Source organism: Hordeum vulgare, chromosome 6H (genome assembly GCF_904849725.1).
Source record: "Hordeum vulgare subsp. vulgare chromosome 6H, MorexV3_pseudomolecules_assembly, whole genome shotgun sequence".
In the NCBI taxonomy this organism is placed as follows: Eukaryota; Viridiplantae; Streptophyta; class Magnoliopsida; order Poales; family Poaceae; genus Hordeum; species Hordeum vulgare.
In genome coordinates this window covers 349,731,028-349,744,607 of record NC_058523.1, presented here as the reverse complement: position 1 = coordinate 349,744,607, position 13,580 = coordinate 349,731,028, and positions in this window count along the sequence as shown.

Genomic DNA, 13,580 nt, shown 5'->3' with positions numbered 1-13,580 from the left:
GGTTTAGGAATAAAACTTAGAGGTAAGAGTAGTTTCCCACACATGCCCTTCCCTGAATCCATGAAGGGTTGGCAGGGCTCCTAGTTCTATTGCCAGGATGTTCTAGTCGGTGAGGGTCAGTCGGGCCTTCCACCTTATTTGCCTGACCGAATCCATTCGGCTCCCTGTTTGACCGTGTCAAAGGGGGAGAAGGTGGACGTAGACATTCTGGTGATAGTGTTGGTTGCTCTATTGTGGAAGGGTGTTAACAGATGGATCTTCTAGAAGTTTTCTTTCAACGGAGGATCCAACCCCTTCAGGCCAGAGCCCACCCCATGTGGATGTATAGTGGGTCGAATGACTCAACCCGCGTTCACCCAGAGGAGATCAGGGAAGAACAGTTGGAGAATAAGGTGAGGGCCATAACACCCGTGCGATACAACCCTAGGGGCACCAGGTAGGTGCCCGCTTTCTTAGGGGAGAACCCGCCGAATGAGGTAAGTCTTCATGCGTTTGAACTGAGTGAACTTCATTTTCGTCTTTTTCTCTGGTTGTAATCTCGTTTCCTTCATTTGGCAGGCCTTTACAGGATTGGTCAGCTCCGTACCACCGGTTGATCGTGCGCTCGTTGATGTGGAGAGTGACACCGAGCACCAAGAGGGCTCAGAAGATGATAATTCGAACACGGGAACGATGTGGAGTCTTCTCCGTCTGATGAAGTCCTGTCTGAGGCCCGCTCCAAGGCGCGCGAGGACCCAGGGGTTCGTGCTGGGGGTGCCAAGGTCCCGAGGGTGACGAAACCAACGGTGTCGTCCATGCCAACCCATAGTTCTAAATGGGGCCGGTGAGAGCCTGAGGTGTCACCGAAAAAGACCGCTAAGAAGCCTAAGAACACGACCTCCAAGCCTCGGAAGGCTATTCTACCGCACATCAAGGTTGAAGTGCATGTGGCTTCGGTGTAAGTATTCTTGCCGAGTGATCTATTTTTGTCGATCAAGGTATTCCTAGTGATAGATGCTTTCCTTGTTGTTTTTGTTGCAGGCCTAATACATCGAGTTTTTCGTTGGAGTCCAAGACCTCTCATAAAGGGCAAGCTGACGCCAACATCGCCTCCTCCAAAGGTAACCCTTGAGCTCACTTGTGTTCCATTCGGGACTTGAGACTTAGCCTCGAAATGATCTTTTAAATGTGTGGCCATATGTGCAGGGTCACGAGATGTGATTGAACTCGACCCTAGCAATCCTTCGGTCATTGATGAAGCGTAGAAGCGAGATGTGACTCCCAGCTGAGTGGTTGAGCCCTCGGTTGCCAAGGTTCTGACTCGCGCGGCTCGGGGGACTACTTTAGCTGGGGCGTCATTCGGACCTGGTCCATCTATCACTCCATCATTTCCTCCCATGGACCGCAATATTTTCCAGTTGCACGATATCCCGAGGACCAAGAAGGCACACAGAAGGAAGCTCTAGCTTAGCTGGAGGTGATGGTTGGGCGACTAAAGGAAGCATATGATGCCAACGAAGACATGGCAAAAAAATTCGGGTGAGTCCTTTGTATACACACATTTTTGTTTTGTTTCTGATCCTGAGTGGGTTTACTTTGGGGCACACCCACTGGGCGTCTACTTTTAGTGGGGGCGCACTAAGTGCACCCAGTGGGTGTAGTACCCGAGGCTGCCGTCGACTAAAGCAGTCGGTGGTATTCTTAGTTCCTATGTTCACTCGAGAGAGGTTGATGGGGTACAGGGTCCTTTGTCCCTCCTCTTATCCTTCTAGTGGGGGCACGCTGAGCGCACCCACTGGGTGTAGTCCCCGAGACTGTCGTCGATTGGGGCAGTCGGCGGTAGTCTTAGAGTTGTCATTTGTGTACTTCATGTAATTTGTATTTGTTGGTGGCAGATGGCATGCGGGCTCCGGAGCCATAGTGATGATGTGGAGCGGGAGTTGTAGGAACTGCGTCTCAGTATTCGTGTTGAAAAGGCCAAGAGCGAGCACGTGGAAAAGGAGAAGCATGTTGTTGAAGATAAACCTTTGCTGACCGACTGCCTTGTGGTTTGATCTTCCTCCCTATACGACTGAGGTTATTTTCTCAGATCGCCTTTCTAAGAGGTCGAAGAGTTCCGTTTCTTTAGTTACCATGAAGGAGCCCTCGAGAAGAGGGATGAGGAACTGGCACCGGCATGGAGGGAGGCCAAACAAAAAAACCAAGGTGGCCGAAACAAAGCTTAAGATAGTCGAGAAGCTTGAAGAGGAGAACCGGCTTTTGAAGGTTGTTCTGGAAAAGTCTGTTGAGGAACTCGTTGATGTGAAGAAGCATTATGCTGAGTTGGAGACCAAGTTTGGAGAGGTCACCCCCAAGAGGGCCGAATTGGAGCAGTTTGTTGAAGACTATGGCAAAGAGATGAGCGAGAAACTCAAAGGTAGGTTGTGAATCTGAATGATCCCTCGCTATTGCCTTATGATTTATGAGTGGTGTTTCTCATCCTTTGTTTTTTGTCTGTGCCCAACCTTCTGTATCAGTGTCGATGAGGAGACAGGGCGGATTGAGAAGGAGTTGGACCCAAAGGCAGGGCTCATGAAGGACAATGTTGCTTTGGCTCTCCTTAGACTCAAAGTTCGCATCGACTACGTGTTGGGCTGCTTCAAGTGGCTCACATCGGCTGTCTCAGAGATGGACTAGGAGGTCATTCCTGGTGAAGGTCTCCCCAAGGACACGCAAACCATTTTGAACCGAGTGAAGGCAGTCCCTAGTCAACTACAATCTTGGAAGAAATCAGCAGCACGGGCTGGAGCTGACACCGCCCTCTCACTCGTCCGCACCATTCTAAAGGAGTGGACGAAGATAAGCTCAAGAACCTCAGGGTCGTCAACATAAAGAGTGCCAAGTTTGAGGACTTCATGGAGATGTTCATGGTGGCTTCCACTCGGATCGCTGATGGGATCAACCTCGACACCTTCGTGGAAGCTGTGGAGTCTTCAACCTCCGAGTGATGCTCGGGAAAAACATTAAGTTTTAATTCGCCTTGGAGTGCCGATTGATTTATGTAACCTCCAAACTTCGGTCGAGCCTTAGGCCCCCTTAATGCATACCTTTTCCTTGAACTCGAACGCGATTTTGTTTGTCGTCATTCGAATTTGGACTTTCGAACTTCATTTGAATTTGGATTTGATTAGCTTGATCATCCTCATTCGAAGTTATTTCCACCTGGACGAAAGCAAGTCCACAGCCCAGTCCCCGTGCGTGGAGGATGTCCTCACTCGATGAAAGTTTGGACTTAGGTAAAAATAGGTTCACATCTAAGGGACGATTGTGTTGTTCATCTTGGTAGCCGAGTGAAGATCATGTCCTCACTTCGAACCATTTGAGCTTAGGAGAAAGTAGGTTCACTCCTAAGTCACCGAGCGTGGAGGCTATCCTCACTCAGGGCAAGTTTCGTCTTAGGCGAAAATTGGTTCGCAGCTAAGGGATGATTATCCTATTTATCTTGGCAGTCGAGCGAAGATCATGTGCTCACTCGGAATCATTTGAGCTTAGGAGAAAGCAGGTTCGTTGTTAAGCCCCCGAGCATGGAGGATATCCTCACTCGAGGCAGGTTTGGTCTTAGGCAAAAACAGGTTCGCAGCTAAGGGACGATTGTCCTGTTCATCTTGGCTGCCGAGTGAAGATCATGTCCTCACTCGTAACCGTTTGAGCTTAGGCAAAAGTAGGTTCCCTCCTAATCCCCCAAGCTTGGAGGATGTCCTCCCTCGGGGCATGTTTGCTCTTAGGCAAAAACAGGGTCACAGCTAAGGGACGATTGTCCTGTTTAACTTGGCAGCTGAGTGAAGATCATATCCTCACTTGAAACCATTTGAGCTTAGGCCAAAGCAGGTTCGCTGGTAAGCCCTCGAGCATGGAGGTTGTCCTCACTCGGGGCAGGTTTGGTCCTAGGCAAAAACAGGTTCGTAGCCAAGGGATGATTGTCCTGTTCATCTTGGCAGCCGAGTGAAGATCATGTCCTTACTCGGAACCGTTTGAGCTAAGACAAAAGCAGGTTCACTGCTAAGCCCTGAGCATGGAGGCTGTCCTAACTCGGGGCAGGTCTTATCTTAGGCGAACTATGATTCGCAACCAAAATCTGGAAGCAGTCCTTGCGATCCGAGCGATGGTCATGTCCATCGCGGTGTCCGGGTGTGGTAGTGCCCGCACTCGAAACTGTTTGTACTTTGGAGAAAGTAGGTTTGGTGCCAAGCCCTCGAGCGTGGAGGTTGTCCTCACCTGGGGAAGGTTTTTTAGGGAAATGTTTCTTGGGGAACGTTGCATGGGAAACAAATTTTTTCCTACGCACACATAAGATCTATCCATGGTTATAACCATCTACGAAAGTAGAGATCGGATCCACATACCCTTGTATAACGCGGTTGATAGAGTCGAACGTCTTCTTGATCCAAATCGTAAGCCGTCCCGCAATCCAATCACGACCTAGTGCCGAACGGACGGCACCTCCACATTCAATACACATGCAGCTCGTCCGCCTTCTTGATATAGCAAGAGGGGCGAAGAAGTAGATGAATTCTCCGACAACACGACGACGTAGCGGCGATATTGGAGAAACTGATCCCGCAGGGCTATGTCGTGCGCTACCGAATCAAACTACGGGGCATGACGAACTAGTGGAGGGACAGGGGCTGCGTCGTGGCTTATCGTGTGGCTAGCCTCTCTCCTCTACACTATATATAGGTGGGAGGGAGGGGTGGCTCCCTAGGGAAAAATCCCTATGGTTGGCCGGCGGTGCACAAGGGGGAGGAGTCCTCCTCCAAATCGGTTTGGTGGAGGAGGAGTCCTCCTCCTAGTGGGTTTCCTCCCCACCTCTGTAATCGGCCGAATATGCCCATGAGGATAGCCGCCCAGCCCACCAAGGGCTGGTGCGCGACCTAAAGGCCCATATGGTTCTCCTCCGGGTGGGTGGCCCCTCCCGGCGAAATCCGAGAACCCATTCGTCACCCCCGGAACTTTACCAGTAATGCCCCAAATCTTTCCGAAACCCGAATATACCTTTCCTATATATCGATCTTCATCTCCGGAACATTTCGGAACTCCTCGTGCCATCCAGGATATCATCCGGGACTCCGAACAACGTTTGATCATCAACATACATAATTCAACTCTACTGAAACATCACCGAACCTTAAGTGTGCAGACCCTGAGGGTTCGAGAAAAATGTAGACATGACCGAGGCACTCTCCCGTCAATAACCAATAGCAGGACCTAGATATCCATATTGGATCCTACATATTCTACAAAGATCTTTATCGGTTGAGCCTCTATGTCAAGGATTCAGTTAATCCCGTATATTATTCCCTTTGTCCTTCGGTATATTACTTGTCCGAGATTCGGTCGTCGGTATCTCTATACCTAGTTCAATCTCATTACAGGCAAGTCTCTTTAATTGTTCCATAATACAAAATCCCATGACTAACTCTTTAGTCACATTGCTTGCAAGGCTTGTTGTGATGTTGTATTACTGAGTGGGCCCTGACATACCTCTCTGTCACACGGAGTGACAAATTCCAGTCTTGATCCATGCCAACTCAACACACACCTTCGGAGATATGTGTAGAGTACCTTTATAGTCACCAGTTACACTAGGACGTTTGATACACACAAGGTATTCCTCCGGTGTTAGTTGGTTACATGATCTCATGATCATAGGAACATATACTCGACATGCAGAAAACAGTAGCAATAAACTGACAGGATCAGATGCTACGTTCGTAGTTTGGGTCTTGTCCATCACATCATTCTCCTAATGATGTGATCCCATTATCAAGTGACAACTCTTGTCTATGGCCAGGAAACGTTGACCATCTTCAATCAACGAGCTAGTCCAATAGAGGCTTACTATGGACAATGTGTTGTCTATGTATCCACACATGTATTTGAGTTTCCAATCAATACAATTCTAGCATGGATAATAAACGATTATCTTTGAATAAGGAAATATAATAATAACTATTTTATTTTTGCCTCTAGAGCATATTTCCAACAGTCTCCCACTTGCACTAGAGTCAATAATCTAGCTCACATCACTCCGTGATTTACAATGTAAATAATCTAAGACCCATACAGTTTTGGTGTTCATCATGTTTTGCTCGTGGAATAGGTTTAGTCAACGGGTCTGCAACATTCAGTTCCATGTGCACTTTGTAAATACTTATGCCCTCCTCTTTGATGTAACCGCAGATGGAACTGAAGCGTCGCTTTATGTGTCTGGTCCTCTTGTGAAACCTTGGTTCCGTGGATAGAGCAATGGCACCAGTGTTGTCACAGAATAGAGTCATTGGATTTAGTGCGCTGGGCACGACTCCAAGATCTGCCATGAACTCCTTCATCCAGACACCCTCTTTGACCGCCTTCGAGGCAGCTATGTACTCCACTTCGCATGTGGAATCAGCTACAATGCTTTGCATGGAATTGCACCATCTTACCACACCCCCGTTGAGAATAAATACATATCTGGTTTGAGACTTGGCGTCATCCGGATCAGTGCCAAAGCTTGCATTGACATAACCCTTTATGGTGAGCTCTTTATCACCTCCATAAACGAGAAACATTTCCTTAGTCCTTTTCACGTACTTCAGAATATTCTTGACCGCTGTCGAGTGTTCCATTCATGGATCACTTTGAAACCTTCTCGCCATACTTATGGCAAGGCTGACATCAGGTCTTGTGCACAACATTGCATACTTGATAGAGCCTATGGCTAAAGCATAGGGGACGAGACTCATCTGTTCTCTATCTTCTGCAGTCACTCGGCATTGAGTCTTACTCAACTTCACATAGTGCAGCACAGGCAAGAACCCTTTCTTGGACTATTCCATTTTGAACTTCAAGGTAAGTGCTCTATGAAAATCCTATTAAGCGTCTTGATGTATCTCTACAGATCTTGATGCCGAATATGTCAGCAGCTTCTCCTAGGTCCTTCATTGAAAAATTGTTTCCAATCAGCAGTATGTCGTGCACATATAATATTAGAAACACTACAGAGCTCCCACTCACTTTCTTGTAAATACAACCTTATACATAAACTTGTATAAACCCAAATGCATTGATCACCTCATCAGAAGTTGATTCCAACTCCGAGATGCTTGCACCGGTCCATAATTGGATAACTGGAGTTTGCATACTTTGTTAGCATTCTTTGGATCGGCAAAACCTTTCAGTTGCATCATATACAACTTTTCCTTAAGGAAACCGTTAAGGAACGCTGTTTTAACATCCATCTCCCAAATTTGATAATCAAAAAATGCAGCTATTGCTAACATGATTCTGACGTACTTAACCATCACTACGGGTGAGAAAGTCTCATCATAGTCAACTCCTTGAACTTGTGAAACCCCCTTTGCCAAAAGTCAAGCTTTATAGACAGTGATATTAACGTCCGTGCATGTCTTCTTCTTAAAGATCCATATATTCTGAATGGCCTTTCGCCCTTCAGGTAGTACCTCCAAAGTCCACACTTAGTTTTCATACATGGATCCTATGTCGGATTTCATGGCATCTAATCATTTGTTGGAATCGGGGCCCACCATCGCTTCTCCATAGCTTGTAGGTTCATCATTGTCTAACAACATGAATGATAAGACACGGTTACCGTACCACTCAGGAGAAGTACATGCCCTTGTCGACCTACGAGGTTCGACAACAACTTGATCTAAAGCTATATGATCATCATCATCAACTTCCTCTTCAACTGATGCAGGTGCCACAAAAACAACTTTCTATGCTGTGCTACTCTCCGGTTGAAGTAAAGGTTCTACAACCTCATCAAGTTTTATCTTCCTCCCACTCAATTCTTTTGAGAGAAACTCTTTCTCAAGAAAAGTTCTGTTTTTAGCGAAAACACTTTGCCTTCGGATATGAGATAGAAGGTATACCCAACCGTTTCTTTTGGGTATCCTACAAAGACAAATTTCTCCGCTTTGGGTTCCAGCTTTTTAGGCTAAAGTTTTAAGAAACGACAACTTTGGTTTCTTGCCAAACCAAAGTTCATATGGCGGCGTCTCAACGGATTTTTATGGTGCCCTATTTAAAGTGAATGTAGTTGTCTCTAATGCATAACCCCAAAATGATAATGACAAATTGGTAAGAGGCATCATAGAACGCACCATATCCAATAAAGTACGATTACGATATTCGGACACACCATTACATTGTGGTGTTCCAACCGGTGTCAGCTGTGAAAGAATCCCACGTTGTTTTAAGTTAGTGCCAAACTCATAACTCAAATATTATCCTCCTCATTCAAATCATAGGAATTTAATCTTCTTGGTACGATGATACTCAACTTCACTCTGAAATTTCTTGAAATTTTAAAATGTTTTAGAGTTGTTTTTCATTATGTAAATATATCCATATCTACTTAAGTCACTTGTGAAGGTGAGAAAATAACGATATCCATCGCGCGCCCATATGTTCATCGGTCTGCACACATTAGTATGTATAATCTCCAATAAGTCACTTGCGCGCTCCATTGTTCTGGAGAACGGAGTCTTAGTCATCTTGCCCATGAGGCATGGCTCACACGTGTCAAGTGATTCAAAATCAAGTGACTCCAAAAGTCCATCAACATGGAATTTCTTCATGCGTTTTACACCAATATGACCTAAGCGGTTCTGCCACAAGAAAGTGGTACTATCATTATCAACTCTACATGTTTTGGCATCAATGTTATGAACATGTGTGTCATCACTATCGAGATTCAATAAGAATAAACCCCTCACATTGGGTGCATGACCATAAAAGATATCACTCTATTAAATAGAACAACCATTATTCTCTGATTTAAATGAGTAACCGTCTCGCAATAAACAAGATCCAGATATAATGTTCATGCTTAACGCAGACACTAAATAATTTAGGTTCATCACTAATGCCGATGGTAAATGAAGTGAGACTGTGCCGATGGCGATCGCATCAACCCTGGAACCATTTCCCACGCGCATCGTCACTTCGTCCTTCGCCAACCTCCATCTATTTCGTAGTTCCTGCTTTGAGTTGCAAATGTGAGCAGCCGAACCGGTATCAAGTACCCAGGCACTACAATGATAGTTGGTGAGGTACACATTAATAACATGTGTATCAAATATACCTTGTTTGGTGTTGGCCGCCTTCTTGTCGGCCAGATACTTGGGGCAGTTCCACTTCTGGTGACCAGTCCCCTAGCAATGAAAGCACTCAGTTTCTGGCTTGGGTCCAGCCTTGGGTTTCTTCATGGGAGGGGCAACTCCTTTGCTACTATTATTGGAGTTACCCTTCTTGCCCTTGCCATTTTTCTTTAAACTAGTGATTTTATTGACTATCAACACTCGATGTTCTTTCTGGATTTCTGACTCAACAACTTTCAGCATCGCGAACAGCTCGGCAACTGATTTATTCATCCCTTGCATGTTGTTGTTGAACACAAAGCCTTTGTAGATAGGTGGCAGTGATTGAAGAACTCTTTCAGTGATTTCCTCTGGCGGGAGAACAATTCCCAACTGAGCCACACGATTGGAATGCCTAGACATTTTGAGTATGTGCTCACTGACAGACCCGTTCTCCTCCATCTTGCAAGCACATAATTTATCGGAGGTCTCATACCTATCGATTCAGGCATTCTTTTCAAAGATAAACTTCAACTCCTGGAACATTTCATATGCTCCATGACGTTCAAAATGTCTTTGAAGTCCGGTTTAAGCCATACAAAACTTCACATCGAACCACTGAGTAGTCATCCAACCCCGAGTGCGAGATGTTTGCAACATCTTGAGTCGCCGGTTGGGGGGCGTATCACAAAGCGGTGCATCAAGGACATAAGACTTTTGGGAAACCATGAGAACAATTCTTAGATTTTGAGCCAAGTCTACAAAGTTACTTCCATCACCTTTTAGCTTGGCTTTCTCTACGAACGCATTAAAATTCAAGGGTGCTACTGCGCGAGCCATAGATCTAGAACATAAATTTGCAAAAATTACTTGGGCTATTGTTCGAGATAATGAGATTAGTTAATCATATTACTAATAAACTCCCACTCAAATTGTCATCCCTCTAGTCATTCGAGTGACACATGATCGAAATTAACCAACTCAAGTCCGATCATCACGTGAGATGAGTTGGCTTCAATGGTGAACACCTCTATGTTGATCATATCTACTATATGACTCGTGTTCGACCTTTTGGTCTCTTGTGTTCCAAGGCCATGTCTTTACATGATAGGCTCGTCAAGTTTAACCCAAGTGCTCTGCGTGTGCAAAACTTTCTTGCACCCGTTGTATGTGAACGTAGAGTCTATCACATCCGATCATCATGTGGTGTCTCTAAACGACGAACTTTCGCAACGGTGCACACTCGGGGAGAACACAATTTTATCTTGAAATTTTAGTGAGGGATCATCTTATAATGCTACCATCATCCTAAGAAAAATAAGGTGCATAAAAAGGATTAACATCACATGCAAATCATAAGTGACATGATATGGCTATGATCTTGTGCTTTTGATCTCCATCTCCAAAGCACCGACATGATCTAAATCGTCACCGGGACAACACAATGATCTACCTCATTGTGCTGCCATCGAGGTTGTCGCGCCAACTATGCTTGTACTACTAAAGCTACTAAACTAGCGATAAAGTAAAGCATCACCAAGTGCCAAAATAAATTAAAGACTACCCTATGTCTCCAGCCGGTTGCCGTAGCATCGACATGCAACTCAATATTTAACTATTACAACATGATCATCTCATACACCAAATATACAACATCATGTACTTGGCCATATCATATCACATCATACTCTGCAAAAACAAGTTAGACGTTCTCTAATTTGTTGTTGCATGTTTTACGTGGCTGCTATGGGTATCTAGCAAGAATGATTCGTACCTACGCAAAACCGCAACAGTGATATACAAGTTGCTATTTAACCTTCTGCAAGGACCGCCTCTGTCAAATACGATTCAAATAAAGTAGGAGAAACAGACACCCACCCACCATCTTTATGTAACAAGTTGCATGTCAGTCGATGGAACCGGTCTCTCATAAGCGTATGTGTAAGGTTGGTCCGGGTCACTTCATCCAACAATACCGCCGAATCAAGAAAAGACTAAGGAGGTAAGCAATCTGAATATCAACACCCACGAACTATTTTGTGTTCTACTCGAGATGTCATCTACGCATAGACCTAGCTCATGATGCCTTTGTTGGGGAATGTTGCATGGTAAACAAATTTTTTCCTATGCACACATAAGATCTATCCATGGTGATGACCATCTACGAGAGGAGAGATCGGTTGCACATACCCTGGTAGATCACTAAGCGGGAAGCATTAACGAACACGGTTGATGTAGTCGAACATCTTCGCGATCCAAACCGCAAGCCATCCCGCGATCCAATCACGATCTAGTGCCGAACGGACGGACCTCCACATTCAGCAACCATGCAGATCGATGATGATCTTTGGCTTCTTAATCCAGCAAGAGGGGCAAAGAAGTAGATGAATTCTCCGACAACACAACAGCGTGGCGGCGGTGTTGGAGAAGCTGATCCGGCAGGGCTACACCATGCGCTACTGAATCAAACTACGGGGTATGACGAACTAGTGGAGGGAGATGGGATGCGCCGTGGCTTATGGTGTGGCTAGCCTCTCTCCTCTCCACTATATATAAGTGGGAGGGAGGGGTGGTTGCCTAGGGAAAAATACCTAGGGTTGGCCGGCGACGCACAAGGGGGAGGAGTCCTCCTCCAATTCGGTTTGGTGGCGGAGGAGTCCTCGTCCTAGTGGGTTTCCTCCCCGCCTTTCTTTTCAGCCGAATAGTCCCATGAGGCTGGCTGTCCAGCCCAACAGGGGCTGGTACGCCACTTCTAGGCCCATATGGTTCTCCTCCGGGTGGGTGACCCCTCCCGACGAAATCCAGGAACCCATTCGTCACCCCCGGTACATTACTGGTAATGCCCGAAACCTTTCCGAAACACGAATATACCTTTCCTATATATCAATCTTTGTCTCCGAACCATTCCGGAACTCCTGATGAAGTCTGAGATCTCATCTGGGACTCCAAACAACATTCTGTCACCAAAATACATTATTCAACTCTACCGAAACGTCATCGAACCTTAAGTGTGCAGACCCTACGTGTTCGAGAACTATATAGACATGACCGAGACACTCTCCGGTCAATAACCAATAGCGGGACATGTATGTCCATATTGGATCCTATATATTCTACGAAGATCTTTATCGGTTGAACCTCTATGTCAAAGATTCAGTTAATCCCCTATATTATTCCCTTTGCCCTTCGGTATGTTACTTGCCCGAGATTTGATCGTCGGTATCTGTATACCTAGTTCAATCTCATTACTGAAAAGTCTATTTATTCGTTCTGTAATATAAAATCCCATGACTAACCCTTTAGTCACATTGCTTGCAAGGCTTGTTGTGATGTTGTATTACCGAGTGGGCCTTGAGATACTTCCCCGTCCCACGGAGTGACAAATTAAAACATGCCAACTCAACACACACCTTCGGAGATACCTGTAGAGTACCTTTATAGTCACCTAGTTACGTTGCGACATTTGATACACACAAGGTATTCCTCCGGTGTTAGTGGGTTACATGATCTCATGGTCATAGGAACATATACTTGACATGCAGAAAACAGTAGGAATAAACTTACACGATCACATGCAATGTTCATAGTTTGGGTGTTGTCCATCACATCATTCTCTTAGTGATGTGATCACATTATCAAGTCACAACTCTTGTCTATGGCCAGAAAACCTTGACCATCTTTGATCAATGAGCTAGCCAATAGAGGCTTACTAGGGACAGTGTGTTGTCTATATATCCACACATGTATTTGAGTTTCCATTCAATACAATTGTAGCATGATTAATGAATGATTATCTTTGAACAAGGAAATATAATAATAACTATTTTATTATTGCCTCTAGGGCATATTTCCAACAATGTTTCACCAGAGTGATAAGTTTGACAAATAGGGTGTAGATGGAAAACACTTTATTCATCAGATCACTCAAAGTTGTTACAGGAACAAAGATACATGTTCTATGTATAGAAAAGAGGAACATAGGAGGCAATCGCAGGAGCCGGGCAACCCAACTATTGACCGAATACACAATTCAAAATTGAAGCATATAAACAAAATCTTAGAAACCGAGGTGTGGGTCGGCAGGGAAAATGCTGAACAACGGGGTGGTAAATATTTCCCTAGCTGAATTATTACGTAAGGCACCTCGATGAAGAGGATGTTCCTTCTCTTAAAAACATTGAAGAGGTTAAAAGTTTCATAAGCTTGAAAACTCCAAAAATTATGTACGGAATTCACGTCTTAATAAAATCAATTTTTTTGGTGCCAAACCAAAATTGGTCTTTTTAAAATTAATATGTGCTTCGGTCGTGCTTTAACATGATACATCCTATCTCCAGACTTCAAGCGGGCGAGCCTTTTGCTTCAACATCCATATCCCAAAGGCAGAGTTCTTTTTCCGAGGCCTCTTTCGCGAACTAAACTTGAACGACTTTACAAATAAACCAGGCTATCCGGATATTGGCCACACACTAGTGTCGG